Source organism: Jaculus jaculus, chromosome 12 (genome assembly GCF_020740685.1).
Source record: "Jaculus jaculus isolate mJacJac1 chromosome 12, mJacJac1.mat.Y.cur, whole genome shotgun sequence".
Taxonomy (NCBI): domain Eukaryota; kingdom Metazoa; phylum Chordata; class Mammalia; order Rodentia; family Dipodidae; genus Jaculus; species Jaculus jaculus.
In genome coordinates this window covers 63,748,434-63,766,745 of record NC_059113.1, presented here as the reverse complement: position 1 = coordinate 63,766,745, position 18,312 = coordinate 63,748,434, and the positions used below count along the sequence as shown (strand labels likewise).

The following is an 18,312-nucleotide window of genomic DNA, read 5'->3' as shown; positions in this document are numbered from 1 at the left end:
TCCATTTACTCAGCCATGACATTTAAGTAGCAAACACAAGTACTGCATTTTTCCATTACCTTTCATTTTGGCCCTGCTGCATTCCACCTGTGGCCCTTATGAGAGGAGGGCAGTGCACTCACACACAATTTGGTGACTATAATCAAGGTCCACTTCAAAATGTTTGAAAGCAGACTAAAAACATTTTTTAGAAAAGCATAATTAAGTCCATAACCAATCTCACTAATTCATGATAATGTATTGGGAAACCAAATTATTTCAAGTGTTCTCAGAAATACACATCTTACCCAGAGGGAAAAAAATAGACTATTTTTCTATCACAAATAAAATATTGTTCATCACCAATAGTCCCAGCCCTTGGATGGTACTTTTTACTTTTTGTAAAACTTTCTTTCAACAAACAGACAAGTTCTCAGAGAATGGCATGGACCGTATTGTATATTTTATAGACGAAATTGGAAAATATATCCAAATAAAATCCATAGAACATATAAAAGAGGAAGTCTCCTAAGATGTTTAGATCTCTTCCAGAGTTTCCCCAGAAAACTTCTCACTAAGGTGCGGAGAACAGTGTCTTGAATACAGTCCATGGCCCTTCCATATTTGCTGACTGAAGAATGGATATTAGCAGGGTAAAGAGATCACCAAAAGCAGTATTTTACTGTGAATCAGTCAGTTCTGTTTTGTCTTAAATCGCAAAGGAGTTATTCCACTTCCAAAACAGATATGACAAACCAGAACGTAGAACTTTTTTCTCTATTTGAAATTTCGGCAATAATTCCTCAATATCATATTTGAAATTGAAGCATTCTCTCTGGGGCAGAATTTGAAAGCTTACTACACAAAAAGTCAGCTTCAGATAAAGTGTCTTTAGTTGCAAACAAGCTGTGCAGAACCATAAAATCAGAAGGTGATCCTTAGAGAACATGTTACCTGAAAAACTACAAGTTTTATCTTCTTTTCTTAGGCTTGTTTGCTTATATAACTCTGACAAAAAAGATGATCCTATAGAGTTTTCCCTAGTAAAAATTTAATAGCCTCATTATTAAAACCATCAAGTTCAAAGTTGGAAAGAAAAATATCAGATTTGTTTCTCAATGACAGCAGTCCAACCAAATAAATACAATCAATAATATTTTGGGGGTGGTTTTTGAGGTAGAGTCTTGCTCTAGCCCAGGCTGGCCTGGAATTCACTATGTAGTCTCAGGATGGCCTTGAAGTCACAGTGATCCTCCTACCTCTGCCTTCCAAGTGCTGGGATTAAAGGCATGAGACACCATGTGTGGCTAATTAACAAAATTTTGCTACCTTAAATATAAATGTAAATATATATGTGTGTCTTTGATATCTGAAATTTATTTTTGAAAACATTTTCTTTATTTTTATTTTTATTTTTATTTATTTATTTGAGAGCAACAGACAGACATAGAGAGAAAGAGGCAAAGAGAGAGAGAGAGAGAGGGTACACCAGGGCCTCCAGCCACTGCAAACGAACTCCAGATGCATGCGCTACCCTGTGCATCTGGCTTATGTGGGTCCCAGGGAATTCAACCTCAAACCAGGGTCTTTAGGCTTCACAAGCAAGCACTCAACTGCTAAACCATCTCTCTAGCCCCATTAAATTTATTTTTATTTCTTCTCAATGACATAAAACTACATTGAGGTGGCATTTACAGAAGCATGGTAAAATATAATATACTAAAAACTATATATTATTAGACCACAATAAGCTTAAAAAATAAAATAAGTGATTACAGTTAAGTTACAAAAAGTAAAAATATAAAACATTGCTAAATAGTGGTATCCTATTAACTGTGTAAACAAAACAAAAGAAACAATTTCAACATCCAGTCACTTCTTAACACCTTATTCTGGTGCATTAAACAAATTCTTATCAGAGTGTGAAAGCGTCAACTTTGTTGGCAGTTAGCTAGTTAGCTGAGGGCCAAACTCATTAAAGAAGACTTTCTAAATTGGAATATTTAGGACATTATTATTTGAGGTGTGGAACTAAGTGAATTGAAGGTGCCCCTTGGCTCTGAATGTAGTTAACTTAAACTCTGTACCATTCTTAAGCCAGGCCAGTCCAAACTCAATCTGCCTAGGAAGGGTTTTCAGAAAATAGCCTAGCAGAACTTTCAAGTTCAAATGGTTTAGGACATGTGCAAAGTGCTCTTGCTTATACTCAACATTGTGAATCAAATTACCGAGAAGTAAAATTGAGCGTTGTCATTAGGGAAATTCTGGAGGGAGAGTTTTATCACCAATCCAGCATCAGTCCTTTACTGGCAAATTCCACCCATAGTCACAAGTGTCATACAAGAGAGCCTTAGACCTGTAAGTGGAAAGCACTGTGCTTAGCTTAAATCACTGCAAGGAAGGCAATCACTAGTTAAGTCACTCAGAAAAGAAAACAAATCACGAACTAGTACTAGAAAAGGAGGGAAGTTAAATTTGGCACAAAAGCAAAACGCACAAAGCAAAGAAACACAAAGAATATGGGGGAACACAGTCCCAGAAATCAGTTGCTACTGTTATGGGATCTGGTGTCACACAAGTAAGACCATCAGCTCATGAAATGTGAGGCAAAGTTTTATTGGGTAAAAAAGAAAGTCTGGTATAACAGGTCTTCCCCCAGAGGGAATCTCAGGGGGTCAGAGGTGAACTACTTATAGAGTGTCAGCTTTTATTGGAAATAACGATATAATGTTAGAAAAAAACAGGATAGGAGTTAAACACTAAATCACAATTTACATGTGACAGTTAAAGCCATAAAAGTATAAAAAGGAACTTGTAAACAGATCTGTTGGTCAGTTACAGGAAGCATCACCTGGGGGGTTCGAGGTAGGCCTCTGACCAGGAGTCCCACTTATATTAAGGAGTTTGCTCAAAATGCAGGCCCCAGAAAATGCTGTTCATCCCAGCAGAGCCTCTTGTTTACCTGCCATTAACAGAGCCTCCTGTTTGTCTACCATCAGCAGAGCCTCCTACAAGGAAGTGACTTCCATATTTCTCTAGACAAGGTATAAAGAAATGTAGAGAAATATAACATTTTGCTCTCTTTTCACTACCCACAATGATATGTTGATTAGAGAGACCTACAAGGTTCCCAGATCAAGACAGGATTCTATCAAAGCACTTGATTACCCACCTAGGGCAAAAAGGTAAAACCCTATTGCTGCCAACACAGCACATGGAGAGACATGGCTAGAATCCTGAAGATAGCCAGTACCCAGACAGCCTGTCTAGTGCTGGAAAGCACTACACAAGCTACTGGAGAAAAGTGGCCAACAACCAGAGATCTAAGCTACTCAGAAGCAAACACCCTGACAGGTTGTAAACCCCAGTGTAATAGTTGTACACAGCCTCAGTGGGTAACCAATAGCTTTGTGACTGGCTAAGAGATCTCCTCAGTGTAAAGGAACCCATATCTGGAATTGGGAACCAGATCAGAATCCTATGTAGACAAAGATTATGCTCTCCAATGTCAAGATGTCACTAGAGTTTGGCTAAAAGAGGGCCTATATACATCAAATTCTCCCTGACTTAATAATGTTTATACCAATTAAACTATGCTGACTTCACTATCTATTGGAGAAACTGTTCTTCTTTTTTCAGAAGGTAGCAAGACCCTAGGAAGAAGAGAACAGAATACCTGAAATAGAAAAACAGGTGGCAGCCGGGCGTGGTGGCGCACACCTTTAATCCCAGCACTCGGGAGGCAGAGGTAGGAGGATCACCGTGAGTTCAAGGCCACCCTGAGACTCCATAGTGAATTCCAGGTCAGCCTGGACTAGAGTGAGACCCTACCTAGAAAAACCAAAAAAAAAAAAAGAAAGAAAGAAAAAGAAAAACAGGTGGCAGATCTCATATAGTCCAACAAAGAAAAAGTCAAGTGAATAGGAAGGTATGAATGGGAATTTCAAGATATTCAGGGCACTATGAAAAGAACAAGCCCAGGGTATAGCAGAAGGACATGAAATTCACTCCAAAGGCACAGTAGGCATTTTCAACAAAATTATATAAGAAAAATTTCCACAAATTGGGAAAGAAATGCAAATACAGATACAGGAAGCTTTTAGAACACCAAACAGACCAAACCTGGAAAGAACCTCTCCTTGCTATGGTATAATTAAACTGCTAAACATGAAAACCAAAGAAAATATATTTAAAGCAGTTAGAAAAAATAAGTAAGTCACCTACAAAACAAGCCCGTCAGGATAATAGCAGAATATATAATTTTCTCAGTGGTACATGGAACATTCTGTAAAATTGACCATATATTAGAACACAAAGAAAATCTCAACAAATACAGGAAAGTTGAAATAATTTCTTGTACTCTATCAGGCAACAATTGAATTAAACTGAAAATCAGCAATAAGAAAAGCTACAGAGCATACAGAAATTCACAGACATTAAACAGTACACTATTGAATGGTGAATAGGTCATTCAAGAAATCAAAAAGGAAATCAATAAATTCATAGAAACAAATGATAATACAACATACCAAAACCTTTGGGACACAATGAAGGCAGTCCTAAGAGGAAAATGTATAGTTCTAAGTGCTATATTAAGAAATTAGAGAACTTCTGGTTAAGATGGCAGCATGGGTACCACACCAAAGCAGCCTAGGGGGGAAAAGGCAAAAAAAAAAAAAAAAAAAAAAAACAGCAAAATACATACTTTTACTAAAAAGTGAGGTGTATAGGAAATTGAAACAGCAGCGGAGAAGTAGGAGAGATCCAGAGCATCCAGAGCCCGCACGGGCCAGCAGCACACAAGACCGTGGTGGCACACTCGCCATGCTCAGCTTCAGCCACACAAAAAGCCAGACAAGGGGATTTTGCACTCACACCAAAGCTCTCTGCAAACTCAAGAAACATGAAGGGAGAAAGCCAGTGAGCAATGGAGGAGCAGATCACAAGGTAGAAGAACACGTGGAATAATGGGCAAACTACAGCAGCATCAGCTCCCTACCCTTCCCCACCACCAGTGTCCACCCCTTGGGAACAGAGCAGCATTCCAGGGACCTGGCCATGCCTACTTGAACTGACAGAACACCAAAGAGGGACCCAATCAAGACCACAGCTGAGACAAAAATCATCCCAAAAGGTAACTGGGATTACACCAGGTCAGTACCCACCTAATAAACATGGTATATATGCCTGAACCAGAAGGGCTAATTGCACCTTAAATATCAGGATAAATTATATGTTAAATCGGATGGATGGTCAAATTTACCATTCTTAAATAAGCTGTATTTTGGGACTATTATTTGTTGTTTCTTGCTATATAGTGGCTTTGTTTCCTCTTGTGCTATACATTAGGGAAGGGTCCTAACTGGTCACAAGCTGACTTGGAACCCTCTAAGACCGGAAATCTTAACCACCTTCTTGTCAGGATTAAGGGAGTGGGTGAGGCACCACACAGCCTAAGGGACAGACAGAGGATATGGCTGTCATAAATACTCTGTACTGTTTTTCATTGGAAGTGTACATTGTTTAGTTAAATTTTAGAATCTGCCTGTATTTTGTTCCACTTAGCCAACTTGAATACTCCCATAGCAGGCACACCCAACACCTAGAGTCACTTTTGTAGATACTCTGAGAGTCTTCAGAGCCACACATAGCACCTTAAGCTCCTACCCTGAAGATATACAACATCAGATTGATTGATACATCTCATAATACCCATCTACCAGGAAAATCCAATCATTAAATAATCCAACATGCAAAAATATATACATTATAACACAAGAAACACCAAAACTCAAGACAATATAAATGCATCAAAAGTATTAATGCAACAGAAATGACCTCCAGTGAGAATGAGTTAAAAAAAAATGCCTGAGAAAGATTTCAAAAGAATGATTATAAATATGTTCAAAGAACTCAAAGAAGAGATCAAAGAAGACACAGGATGCCAATTTAATGAAATAAACAGGTCAATACTAGACATAAATAAGGAAATACAAATAATGAAGAAAAACCATTTAGAATTATTAGCACTAAAGAACACAGTTAATGAAACAAAAAACACTGTAGAAAATCTCAGCAGTAGAATGGATGAAGGAGAGTACAGATTATCTAAACTAGAAGACCAGGTGCCAGATCTAATATAGTCCAACAAAGAGAAAGACAAACTTATAGAAAAGTATGAGTGGGAATTTCAAGATATTTGGTACACTATGAAAAGATCAAACATAAGAATTCAAGGCATAGTAGAAGAAGAATTTCACTCCTAAGGCATAGTTGGCATCTTCAACAAAATCATAGAAGAAACCTTCCCCAAAATTAGGAAAGAGGTGCCAATGCAGATACAGGAATCCTTTAGAATTCCAATCAGACAAAACATGGAAAGAACCTCTCCTTGCCATATTATAATAAAACTACCAAACACACAATCCAAAGAAAAAATATTGAAAACAGTCAGAGAGAAAAATCAAGTTACCTACAAAGGCAAGCCTATCAGGATTACAGTAGATAGCTCAAAAAACTTTAAAAGGCAGAAGGACATGTAGTGATGTATTCCAAGTTCTGAACAATAACAACTGTCAACCAAGGTTACTTTATCCTTAACAGCTATCCATTCAAATAGACAGAAAAATAAGGACATTCCACAACAAAAGAAGGCGAAAGGATTAAGAGAAAACCAGCACTATAGAAAATACTTGAAAGAATCCTCCATGCTGAAGAAAAAGAAAAACACACATATAAGAAACGAGTAAAAAAAAAAACAATACTCAAATACTAGTTAACACAAGAGAGCAAAGGTAAAACTGGAAGAACTACAAAAAAAAAAAAAGGCAAAAATGAATACACACCTTTCAAAAATATCTCTTAATATCAACAGCCTCAATGCCCCAACCAAAAGACAAAGGTTTGCAGACCTAGTTAAAAAGAAGGTATCCTTCAATTTGTTGCCTCCAAGAAACTCACCTTTCTACAAAGGATGGACACTATCTTAGGTTGAAAGGTTGGAAAACAGTGTTTCAAGAAAATGGGCCTAGAAAACAAGCAGGGGTTGCTATACTAATATCTGACAAGGTAGGCTTCAGTCCAACATTAGTTAAGAAAGATAAGGAAGGTCACTTTATATTGATGAAAGGCACCCTCCAACAGGAAGACAATACAATCCTAAACATATTTGTACCTAACATGGGAACCCCCAAATTCATCAAACAAATGCTATTAGAAATATGGTCACAGATAACACCAAACACAGTGGTATTGGGTGGCTTCACACCCCACTCTCATTGATTGACAGGCTATCCAGGCAAAAAATAAACCAAGAGGCATCTGGACAAAATGAGGTCATAGAAGGAATGAACCTAACAGATAATAAACAGGACATTTCATCCAAATGCAGCAGAATATAAATTCTTTTCAACAGCACATGGAACAAACTCTAAAATAGACCATATATTAGGACACAAAGAAAATCTTAACAAATACAGGAAAATTGAAATAATTCCTTTCATTCTATCTGACCACAATGGAATCAAGCTACAAATCAATAGCAAGAAAAGCTATAGAGCATACACAAAATCATGGAAATAAAACAACACATTACTAAATGATGAATGGGTCAATGAATAAATCAAGAGGGAAATCAAAAAATTTAGAGTAAAACGATAAGGTGAACACAACATACCAAAATCTGTGGGACACAATGAAGGTAGTCCTAAGAGGTAAATTTATAGCTTTAAGTGCCTATATTAAGAATATACAAAGATCGCAAGTAAATGACCTAATGCTTCACTTTAAGCCTTGGAAAAAGAAGAACAAAGCAAACCCAAAATCAGCAGACGGGAAGAAATAATAAAGATTAGGGCAGAAATTAATGAAATAGAACCAAACAAACAACAACAACAAAAAAAAAATCCAAAGAATTAATGAAACAAAGAGTTGGTTCTTTGAAAGGATAAACAAGATTGATAAACCCTTAGCAAATCTGACCAAAAGAAAGAGAGAAGAGACACAAATTCATAAAATCAGAGATGAACAAGGTAACATCACAACAGATTCCAGAGAAATTCAAAAAATCATAGGGACATATTATAAAAGCATATACTCCACAAAGTATGAAAATCTGAAAGAAATGGATGATTTCCTTGATTTATATGACCAACCTAAATTAAATCAAAATAAGATTAATCACTTAAATAGACCTATAACAAACATGGAGATCCAAACAGTTATCAATAATCTCCCAACTAAAAAAAGCCCAGGCCCAGATGGATTCACTGCTGAATTTTACCAGACTTTTAAGGAAGAGCTAACACCATTGCTTCTTAAGCTTTTCCATGAAATAGAAAAAGAAGGAATTTTACTAAACTCCTTCTATGAGGCCAGCATCACCCTGATACCAAAACTAGGCAAAGATAGAACAAGAAAAGAAAATTACAGACCAATCTCCCTCATGAACATAGATGCAAAAACTCTCAACAAAATATTGGCAAACAGAATACAAGAATATATCAAAAAGATCATTCACCCTGACCAAGTAGGCTTTATCCCAGAGATGCAGGGATGGTTCAATATACACAAATCTATAAATGTAATACATTATATAAACAGGTTGAAGGACAAAAATCACATGATCATTGGACACAGAGAAAGCATTTGACAAAATCCAACATCCCTTCATGATAAAAGTCCTACAGAGACTGGGAATAGAAGGAACATATCTCAATATAATAAAGGGTATTTATGACAAGCCTATAGCCAACATAATTATTAAATGGGGAAAACTGGAAGCTTTTCCACTAAAATCAGGAACAAGACAAGGGTGTCCACTGTCCCCACTTTTATTTAATATAGTTCTGGAAGTCTTAGCCATAGCAATAAGGCAAGAGACACACATAAAAGGGATACAAATTGGAAATGAAGAGATCAAGTTATCATTATTTGCAGATGACATGATCCTATACATAAAGAACCCTAAAAACTCTTCTAGCAAACTGTGAGAGCTGATCAAAACAAAATAAATACACAGAAATCCGTAGCCTTCATATATAATAACAACAAACACACAGAGGATGAAATCAGAGAATCACTCCCATTCACAATTACATCAAAATAAATAAATAAATAAAGTACCTTGGAATAAAACAAACCAAGGAAGTAAAGAATCTCTACAATGAGAACTTTAAAACACTCAAGCAAGATATTGCAGAAGACACTAGAAAGTGGAGAAACACCCCCTGTTCCTGGATTGGAAGAATAAATATTGTGAAAATGGCAATCTTACCAAAAGCAATCTACACATTTAATGCAATCCCTATCAAAATTCCAAAAGCAATCTTCATGGAAATAGAAAAAACAATCCAAAAATTCATTTGGAATCACAAAAAAACCTCAAATATCTAAAACAATACTGAGCAACAAAAATAAGGCTGGTGGTATCACCATACCTTATTTTAACCTATACTACAGAGCCATAGTAACAAAAACAGCGTGGTACTGGCACAAAAACAGACATGTAGATCAGTGGAACAGAATAGAGGACCCAGATGTAAGCCCAAGTAACTATAGCCACCTGATATTCAATAAAAATGCCAAAAATGCTCATTGGAGAAAAGACAGCCTCTTCAGCAAATGGTTTGGGGAAAACTGGATATATATCTGCAGAAGGATGACAATAGATTCTTCTCTCTCTCCATGCACAAGAATTAAGTCCAAAAGGATTAAAGACCTTAACATCAGACCTGAAACTCTGAAACTGCTATAGGAAAAAGTAGGGGAAATCCTTCAACATGTTGGTCTTGGCAAAGACTTTCTGAATACAACCCCAATTGCTCAGGCAATAAAACCACAGATTAATCACTGGGACCTAATGAAATTACAAAGATTTTGCTCTGCAAAGGACACAGTGAAAAAAGCCAAGAGGCAACCTACAGAATGGGAAAAAATCTTTGCCAGCTATATATCTGATAGAGGATTAATATCTAGGATAAACAAAGAACTCAAAAAGTTAAATAATAAGGAATCAAACAAGCCAATCAAAAAATGGGCTATGGAGCTAAATAGAGCATTCTCAAAGGAAGAAATACAAATGGCATATAAGCATCTAAAAATAGGTTCTACGTCACTAGCCATCAGGAAATGCAGATTAAAACTACATTGAGATACCATCTCACTCCTGTCAGATTGGCCACCATCATGAAAACAAATGATCATAAATGTTAGCAGGGATGTGGAAAAAGAGGAACCCTTCTACACGGCTGGTGGGAATGCAATCTGGTCCAGCCATTGTGGAAATCAGTGTGGACATTCCTAAAACATCTAAAGATTGATCTACCATATGACCCAGCTATAGCACTCCTAGGCATTTATCCAAAGGACTCATCTCATTTCCTTAGAAGTACGTGCTCAACCATGTTTATTGCTACTCAATTTATAATAGCTGGGAAATAGAACCAGCCTAAATGTCCCTCAACTGATGAGTGGATAATGAAGATGTGGCACATTTATACAATGGAGTTCTACTCAGCAGTAAAGAAAAATGAAGTTATGAAATTTGCAGAAAAATGGATGGACCTGGAAAGGATTATACTAAGTGAGGTAACCCAGGCCCAGAAAGCCAAGCACCATATGTTCTCTCTCATATGTGGATACTAGCTACAGATGATTAGGTTTCTGCGTGAGAATGAAAATACTTAGTAGCAGAGACCAGTAAGTTAAAAAGGAGACATAAAGAGAAGAGAAAGGAAGGGAGGAGGGTACTTTATAGGTTGATATTTTATATATGTAAGTACAATGATTGTGATGAGGAGGTAATATGATGGAGAATGGAATTTCAAAGGGGAAAGTGCGGGGGGAGGAATTACCAGGGGATTTTTTTTATAATCATGGAAAATGCTAATAAAAATTTTTTTAAAAAAGAAATCCGTTTCTTATTCATATTTACATATATTTCTTCTAAATTTTCCAGTTTGGTGGAATATAGGTTTTGGAAACAGGTCCTTACAATGCTGTCAAAGTCATTTGTATCTGTTATAATATTTCCTTATTCACCTTTAATCTTATTGATTTCTTTTGGTTAGCTTAGCTACAGGTTTATCAATCTTGTTTATATTTGCAAAGAACCAAATCTTTATTTTGTTGATCGTTTTCATTGTTTCTTTAATTTATATTTCATTGTCTTCATACTTGGTAACTTTTCTTTTATAAAATTAGGTGTACCTGTGTTTGTTGTGCACATGATTAGAACTGTAATGTCCTCTTGGCAAATTGTTCCCTTGATCAACATGAAATAACCTTTTTTAAGCCTTTTGATTAATTTTGGTTTGAAGACTATTTTGTCAGATATTAGAATAGCTATGCCTACTTGTTTCCTAGTTCCATTTGCTTAGAATATCATTTTTCATCCTTTCACTCTAAGGTGATGTCTGTCTTTGATAGTAAGGTAAGTTCCTTTAGGACAACAAAAGGATAGATCCTTTTTCTGATCCAGTCTATTAGCCTGTGTCTTTTGATTGGGGAGTTGGGATCATTAATATACAGTTACTACGGAAAAGTGTATGTTAATCCTTTTTATGCTGATTTTGTACTTTGGTACTTTCTTGGTCTTCATTTGCTTAACAAGTATTCTAGCTTTGGATACTATTCTTTTCTTTTGTAGCTTCCTGATTATGTTTATTCTTCTCTTCAATGTATAATGTTCCATCAAAAATCCTCTGTAAATTGAGTTTATTGCTCATAAATGTCTTTATCCTATTTTTTATTGGCAGTTTCCATACTTAAAGACAATAAATCATGATAATTCCTCCCCTGCCCCACTTTACCCTTCACAAATCCACACTACATCATATTCCCTCCCTCAGTCAATTAGTCTCTTTCTTATTTTTATGTCATCATCTTTTCCTCCCATTATGAGGGTCTTGTGAAGATAGTACTAGGCACTGTGAGACCATGGATATCCAGGCCAATTTCTACTTGGAAGATTGCATTTTAAGCAGTCCTACCCTTCATTTGTCTCTTACCTGTTACCTTATTTCTTCCACCACCTCTTCTGCAATGGACTCTGAGCCTTGGAAGGTGAGATAGAGATATTTCAATACTGAACACTCCTCCATCACTTCTCAGCATGATGGTAACTTTTTGGGCCATCGCAGTGGTCACCACCATCTGAAAAGAGAAGCTTCTCTATCCAAAAGTGAGAGTAGAATTAATGTATAAATATGAACATTAAGTAAAGTGCTTACAAGGCAGTTCAGTGAGATATAATCATTTAACCAGACAAGAACAGGCATTACATTCCTAAGGCTCATGATCTCCCCCACCACAGGCTTTTGATTAGGTTTTCAGTATCAGGCATGTATTCCCTCCCATAGAGCAGACCTCCAATCCAATTAGAGAGCAGTTACCCCCTTCCCATAACAGACATGCCACTATTGCACCTGTTTGGTCATTTGGCCTGGCTGGCCAAACATAAGGCTTGAAGTATCCACTGTTTTCACCACTGATGGCTTCTGTCTCCCATAAGGCTACATCCAGTACAGCTTTTTCCAGCTTTCTGCCAGATGGTCTGCAAGGAGACTTCAGCTCAGGCCCAGCTTGATTTCTCAATGACCTTGCAGCCTATACATGTGAAGACTTCAGCAATAAGGTCTTATGATCTATTTCTGGAGGGAAACCAAGAGCCTTGGCAATAGCCTGTAATGTTGTGGAGGGATCAAGGACATCCCAGGTCAACAACTCACTGGGAGATATCCCATCTGTGGAACTGAAGCTTTTCTAGTAACACTCTATGGCTTCTGGGATTGCCATTATTCAAAAAAGTAAGTAATCATATGGCTTCTTCACAACATCCTGAATTTTGATTAACCCTACACCCATCCTTCTTTTATTCAAACTTTCCCCTGACCTCACTTAGGCCACTACAACCCCAGTAATCTGTTTGCCTACTTACATATATAAAATACCATCCCCTTAAAGTTCTCTCCTCTCCTCCCTCCCTTATACCTCTTTTCTAGCTTAGGCCTCTGCTCCAGACTTTCTACTCCAACTCACACATGAGTCTGAACATTTGTAGCAAAGATCCACACATAAGATAGAACATGTGACATTTGGCTTCATAGGCCTGATTTGCCTCACATAGTATAATCCTTTCCAGGTCTATCCATTTCCCGGAAAATTTAATAATTTCATATTTCTTTATCACTGAATAAAACTCCATTGTATAAATGCACCACATCTTCATTATCTATTCATCAATTGAGGGACATCTAGGCTGGCTTAATTTTCTAACTATTGTGAAGAGCTGGTAAAATTCACCAGTGAGTCCATCTAGACTGGAAGATTTTTTTTTTTTTTATTGACAGTTTCCATACTTAAAGACAATAAATCATGATAATTCCTCCCCTTCCTTACTTTCCCCCTCACAACTCCACACTCAATCATATCCCCTCCCTCTCTCCATTAGTGTCTCTTTAATTTTGATGTCATCATCTTTTCCTCCTATTATGAGGGTCTTGTGAAGATACTGTGAGGCACTGAGAGGTCATGGATTTCAAGGCCAATTTCTGTCTGGACAGTTGCATTTTAATCAGCCCAATCCATTCTTAGGCACTTACATTCTTTCTGCTACCTCTTCCACAATAGAAGCTGAGCCATAAAAGGTGTGTTAGAGATGTTTCAGTGGTGAACATTCCTCCATCATGTCTTCTCAGCGCTATGTTGCCTTTTGAGTCACCCTAGTGTCACTGCCACCTGAAAAGAGAAGCTTCTCTAACCAAAAGTGAGAGTAGCATTAATATATGAGTATGAACACTAAGTAAAGTGCTTTCAGGGTAGTTTAGTGGGCATAATATATGCAATTAGCCAGACAAGAGCAAGCATTACACTCTTAATACTCATGACCTTCCCCACAATAGGCTCTTGATAAGACATGTATTCCCTCCCACAGACCAGGTTTCCAGTCCAGTTAGAGAGCAGTTGGCTTCCCCCATAACAGACATACCACTAATGTACCGGTTGGCTTATTTGGCCTGTCTAGCCATACTTGAGGCTTGCAGTGTCCACTGTTTTCACCACTGCTGGCTTCTGTCTTCCATAAGACTGCATGCAGTGCAGCTTTTTCCAGCCTTCAGTCAGATAGTCTACAGGGAGGAGGTTTTCAGCTCAGGCCAAGTTTGATTTCTCGGTGACCTTGCAGCCCAGGCATTTGGACTCTTCAGCAACAGGGTCTTATCATCTATTCCTGGTAGAAAACCAAAAGCCTTGGCAATGGCTTGTAATGTCTGGGGGGCATCAGGGACCTCCCTGGCTAACAACTCATTGGAAGGTATCCCATTCCTGGCACTAAAGTTTTTCTAGTAATAGTCCATGGCTTCTGGGTGTGCCATTGTCCAAAACAGTAGGTTATCATATGGCTTGTCAACAATATCCTGAGTTTTGATTAAACCTCCCTCACATTTCTTTTACTCAATATCTTCCCCTGACCTTCCTTAGGCCACTCCATCCACAGTAATCTGTTTGTCTACTTACATTTATACAATACTATCCCTTTAAGTCTACCCCCTCTACCCTCCCTTATAGCCCTTTTCCAGCTTACTGGCCTTTGCTAATGAGTTTTTGCTTCAATTCACACACAAGTCTGAACATTTGAACTAGGATCTACATATGAGATAACACATGTGATGTTTGGCTTTCTGGGGCTAGGTTACCTCACTTAGCATAATCCTTTCCAGATCCATCCATTTCCCTGCAAATTTTATAATTTCATTTTTCTTTACCACAGAATACAATTCCATTCTATAAATGCACCACATCTTCCTTATCCATTCATCTGTTGATGATCATCTATGTTGGTTCCATTTCATAGCTATTGTGAATGGAGCAACAATAAACATGGTTTAGCAAGTATCTCTAAGGTAGTGAGAAGAGTCCTTGGGATGTATGCCTAGGAGCACTATAGCTAGGTCATGTGGTAGATCTCTTTTAAGCACTTGTGGCCCACCTATCTGTGGGATTCATGCACCTGCCTGGCATGGCACCACCCTGCCAGGTGCACAAAGTGGTAGCAGCAGCAGAGACCAAACACAAAGATTTTTTCAACTTCATAGCCTTATAACAAAGTTAAGAAATCTAAAGATCAACTACCGAGCTACTGAAAGGAGTACAGGTGGAAGGGCATGAGCAACTCCAGGAGTCTGCACGTTCTCATCCCCCAACCATCAGAACTGTGAACCTCCAGCATTCGACCCCCAGTGGCAGCACCGCCAGCACAGCTGATCAGACTCCAGCTCCACAGCACAACACAGAGGGATGGAGGTGGGCACTCAGCATTGGTGAGATTGGAAGCCACCCCAAAAGGTAATGAGACTGACTGACAAAAAAAAAGCAGGTGTATAGGCCTGCATTGGAAGAGCTAATTGATCTTTCCATGTCAGGGCAGGTTATGGGTTATATATTCTTGATTGGCTTTACCATTTTCAAATAAGCTATATTTGGGCATTGAATATTGTTGCCTTTGATGCTTTCAGATTTATAGGGCCTTTGTCTTTTGCATCTGTCATTATTGGGGGCAGGGTCTGATCCAGAACCAAGCTGACCTGGAACTGAATTCAGAACAGAAATCTCTACCTCCAAACTGACAAGATTAAGGGTGTAGAACAACACACACCCTTAGGGATTTTGGCTTTATAAGACTATCTGTTTGTTTCCATTCCCCTCACTTGCATACTCTGTGCTGGTTTTTAATTGAATGTTTATATTGCTCAGTTGAACTTTATAATTTGCCATTAAATTGTTCCACCCAGTCCACTACAATACTTGTTGACAAGCAAAGTCAACACCTAGGATTATTTCTACAGCTGGATTGGAGTACAAGAGCTACACCTGGCACCTTAAACTCTTATCCTAAAAGTATATAAAGTATATAAAGAACACTGTAGATAAGTAGAAAACCAAGAATCATATCAATTCAGGATGCAAAAGTTGCTACAATATAATACAAGAAACACAAAGAATCAAGACAATACAGTCCCACCAAAAATTATAAATCCATCAGAAATGATCACCAATGACACTGTTTTAGATGAAATGACAAAGATATTTTTTTAAAAAAGATTGAATCTATACTCAAGGAAATCAAAGAAGAAAAGAAAGGAATTAAAGAAGAAAACACTTCTGAAAGAGAACACAGAAAACCAGCTTAATGAAATAAGGAGGCCATTACAAGACATGAGTAAGGAAATAGAAATGCTGAAGGGAAAACCAGGCTGAAATCAAAGCTCTGAAGAACACAGTCAGTGAATTAAAAAACTCTGTGGAAAGTCTCACCAGTAGAATGGATGAAGGAAAGAACAGAATATCTAAACTAGAAGACCAGGTGGCACACCTAATACAGTCAAATAAAGAGAAAGACAAGCTAATAGGAAGGTATGAATGGGAATTTCAAGGTATCCAAGACACTAAGAAAACATCGAACATAACAATTCAGGATATACTAGAAGGAGAAGGATTTCAATCCAGAGGCTTGGTAGATATTTTCAACAAAATCAATAAGGAAAATTTTCCCCAAATTGGGAAAGAAATGCCAATGCAGATGCAAGAAATTTTTAGAACACCAAACAGACAAAACCTGGAAAGATCCTCTCCTTGCCATGTTATAATTAAACTATGAAACATGCAAACCAAAGAAAATATATTGAAAGCAGTTAAAGATTAAAAAAAAATTCATGAGTCAAGGCCAGACACCAGCTGGCCAGGCCGAGGGCGGGCTGCAGAGTCTGCCACCCTCCTCCCCGCTGGCTGCCGAGGGCGTGGGCTGGCGGCAGTGAGGAGGTGGAGGGGGAGGTGCAGTTCCCCGCTGGGCGTTTTGGGCTGGGGCCACAGCCTCCAGCGCAGCACCAACCAGGAGGAGGAGCAGCTGAAGCAGGAGCACTTCTGGAAGATCATCAACGCTTTCCGCTATGACGGCACCAGTATGCATGAAAGAGTGGACCGAACAAAAAGACAATTCCTATCACTTCCCGATAATCAACAGAAACTGCTTCCTCAGTTTCCTCTGCACTTGGACAAGATCCGGAAATGCATTGATCATAATCAAGAAATACTGCTGAAAAAAAAAAAAAAAAAGAAATACTGCTGACCATTGTGAATGATTGCATGCATATGTTTGAAAACAAAGAATATGGCCAAGATGAGAATGGAAAGATTATGCCAGCATGTACACTTGACATGGATAAATTGAAATCAACACTGAAATAGTTTGTGAGAGACTGGAGTGAAACTGGGAAGACAGAAAGAGATGCCTGCTACCAGCCAATCATGAAAAAAAAAAAATGTTTTTAACTTTCCCAAAGAGATATGGGATCCTTCTAAAGTAAATATTCTGGTACCTGGTGCTGGACTAGGAAGACTGGCCTGGGAAAAGCTATGCTAGGTTATGCTTGTCAAGGAAATGGATGGAGTTTTTTTATGCTCTTTTCTTTCAACTTTGTATCCCACAGATGTTCTGAAATTAATAAATATAAACTTTATCCTCGGATCCATCAATTTAGCAATAATCAGAGATCAGCTGATCAGATTCGACCCGTCTTTTTCCCTGATGTTGACCCCCAGTCTTCCTCCTGCTTCTAACTTTTCCATGACAGCAGGAGATTTATTCAGAATGCAGTACCTGGGACTGCATTGCCACCTGTTTCTTCACAGACACAGCTCACAATGTAATTGATTATACTGATACTGTATGGAAAATACTCAAGCCAGGTGGAATTTGAATAAATCTTGGTCCTCTACAGTACCACTATGAGAATTTGGCAAATGAACTTTCCATAGAATTGAGCTATTAAGATATTTAAAATGTTGTTCTGCAATAGGGATTTCAGTTAGAGATGAAAAAAGAGTCTGTATTATCAACATACACTGTGAATGATCTCTCTGTGATGAAATACTATTATGAGTGTGTTTTGTTTGTGGTCCGTAAGCCACAGTAATGGTTTACGTGATGTTACCCTGAAAAGACGTTTTACTAAGAACAAATGGTGAAATAAACAATTGAAAATCAGCTATCAGTGACAACAGGATACAACCTCAAACCAGTGGTGCCTTCTTATTTCTACATAGTGTTTATTTTCTTAATGTCTATTGCTTTTTTTTCAAAAATATAATATACCATACAGATTTGTGCTACAAAACTACAAAATGGAGGAAATAGCAAGTTTTTCCTTGAGGCTCCGGTGTCTTTCAGTAGAGAAAACCTAGACTCCCATCTTCATGCAGCTGTTAGGAGTCTGCCCTGTGAATGACTGACTGTACCGAAGTCATAATGAGTTCCTTCGTGTTGCACTGCACAAATTA

At 37.9% G+C, this 18,312-nt stretch overlaps 1 pseudogene; it reads left to right on the top strand.

The window, feature by feature from the left end:
• The first annotated feature begins 16,936 nt into the window (after positions 1-16,936).
• Positions 16,937-17,962, top strand: LOC101594451 (annotated as a pseudogene).
• Positions 17,963-18,312: the final 350 nt, after the last annotated feature.